The following is a 2,282-nucleotide window of genomic DNA, read 5'->3' as shown; positions in this document are numbered from 1 at the left end:
ACGGGCAGTTAGGCAGTTTTTTTTTTTAAATCTCTTCTGTCCATCAGCGTGGCAACCAAGCACAACAGTGAACGATGACTTCTCATACCCCGTTGTGCGGATCGCCACCATGCGAAAAGAAGCTTAGGCCTACTCTGGTGCAGTTATCGTGTTCAAGGTATTGATACAAAATAAACGGGACATATGCATTTACAGTCAGAGCGATGCAGTGTGGTTTTTAATTATATTTTATTCTGGGGTGTCGTGAGATTTTATTCACTTTTGAAAGGTGTCATGACTGAAAAAAGGTTGAGAAAGGCTGATCTAAACGTCTTCATGACTTTATCACCTGGACTGAAGTAATCAGAGTACTGTCAGGTCTGCTGCTCCGCCCGGTAACTGGTGCCACAACCAGCAGCTGTTGCTCTGATTGGCTGTGGATGAATTTGACCACAACCTTCCGGGTCCTTCCAAACCAGAAACCGTGGAAGGCGAGTGAAGTCCAGGCTCCTCAGCAGAGGATTCCATCTCAGCTCCAGTCCACGCCACCCTGTCTCATGTAGAGCATCCCGACACGTAGATGGATGTTGTTGACTGACTTGCATACAAGGAACACCTCAGGGCTGTGTCCTCGGTCCTGCCCTCTTCACCTCGTTCACCCACAGACCCCCCAAAAGCCAAGCTGAAATTAGCAGGAGATACTACGTACTGTAGAGGGACTGATAACAGGAGACGATGAGGCCCACTTCAGAGAGGTGTGACACTCGGGGAAGTGATGCTCAGAGTAGAACCGGGTCCCTGAACACCTCCATGACAAAGGAGGTGTTCTTTATTGTCATACAATGACAATAAAGTCTTATCATATGGAACTTTTCCACTAGCACCTACTCAGCCCGGCTCGCCTCCACTCGGTTTGGTTCTTTTCCACTAGGGGTCTAACGTGCTGAGTAGATCGTTTTTCTGTAACTACTCTGCCGAGGTTCTAAGCGGCTGAGTCGGCTGTATCTGACGTCATCACACTAGAGGCCACCGATTGGTCGGGGGGTTGGAGTCAGACGTCTGAGTCAGGATGTGACATCAGCGAAAGAGAGACTCTGACGGCGGTTTCTTGTTCATTTTATTCAACAGATATGGCAGCACAAAAGTCTGTTTCTGATCCAACTCTGAGGTTCAGATGTTCATAAACCCGGTGGCTGAGGAGAGAATTAAAAAGGGATCTAGACGGGCGATAAGGAAAGACCAGAACCTCCAGGAGCTCTGTCACTTAATCCAATGGACTTTTCAGCAGCGCCGAGACAAACTAAAAAAAATTAAAAAGCGTTGCCGCTTGAAGCTTCTCTCTCTCTCATTTTTTTACTTGATATGGAACACAAGCCACAGACCCAGCAGCACATATATCATCTCCTCCAGGTTCTACATCTTTAGTGTTGTTGTCTTCTTCGTTCAGATCACACAATCAAATACGTCACAGCAGCTTCACTCCAACCTCCTACTTCTGCTCCAGGTGCTGAATTGTTATGGAAAAGAAACCAGACCGAGTTGAGTCGAGCCGAGCTGAGATGAGTAGACCGAGTAGGTTCTAGTGTAAAAGTACCAGTATCCTAGCGTGTGGAACAGCAGCTCCACAGCTGACATCATAAAAGCTGCTCCAACGGTAATAAAAACAGCCAAATAAATCACTGCCTGTCTTCTGTCCTCCCTGGAGACCATCCCCAGGTCCTCCTGCCCCAGGAGAACCAAGGCCATCGCAGGAGACGCCGCACATCCCTCACATCCTCACATCCCCTGCTGCCCTCTGGACCGGGCCTCGGGTCAATACCAGGCCTCGCCATGGGACCAGTTTATTCTGTTACCATTACAGGTTACAGGAGCCAGTCCACTGGTTTAGATTTCATGTTAGGAGTGAGTTCATCTTCTTACGTTTATATCAGTTATCAAACCTGTTTTTTGGTAGCCAGTATAAATGATTAGATCTTTTCATGTCGCTCTGATTCAGATGGAACTGAACCCGGAGACTTTGATGAGGCAGACCCATGTAAAACCCATTTCAAGACTTAACTAAAATTTTAAGACTTCTATCTATATTTGTAGTTATTGAAACTGAGTCTTCTTGGAGCATGCAGATCTATATTTACCTGTTTCACCTGGTTACAGTCACTTCCTTTTAGACTGAAAATGAATCTTAGCAAGCAGACCTTTAAAAGTTAGTTGTATTTATGATAAATTAATAGAATCATCTGGTCTGACCAGGTTTAAAGACCATGTAAATATGAAAACATGACATATTACACTGGTTTATTATT

The 2,282-nt window shown here is 45.7% G+C and overlaps 1 protein-coding gene across 1 annotated transcript in view; it reads right to left on the bottom strand.

Moving 5' to 3' along the window:
• Nucleotides 1-2,264: 2,264 nt before the first annotated feature.
• LOC133420444 (H-2 class II histocompatibility antigen, A-U alpha chain-like) overlaps nt 2,265-2,282 on the bottom strand; it is an 11,762-nt gene continuing 11,744 nt past the window's right edge. Inside the window, exon 4 of the mRNA XM_061710137.1 lies at nt 2,265-2,282. This exon is cut by the window's right edge and continues 550 nt beyond it. The gene's annotated coding sequence lies outside the window, so the exon portion shown is untranslated.

Source organism: Cololabis saira, chromosome 20 (assembly GCF_033807715.1).
Source record: "Cololabis saira isolate AMF1-May2022 chromosome 20, fColSai1.1, whole genome shotgun sequence".
Lineage (NCBI taxonomy): Eukaryota > Metazoa > Chordata > Actinopteri > Beloniformes > Belonidae > Cololabis > Cololabis saira.
The sequence above is the reverse complement of the archived record's forward strand: the minus strand, read 5'-3'. Positions and strand labels throughout refer to the sequence as shown.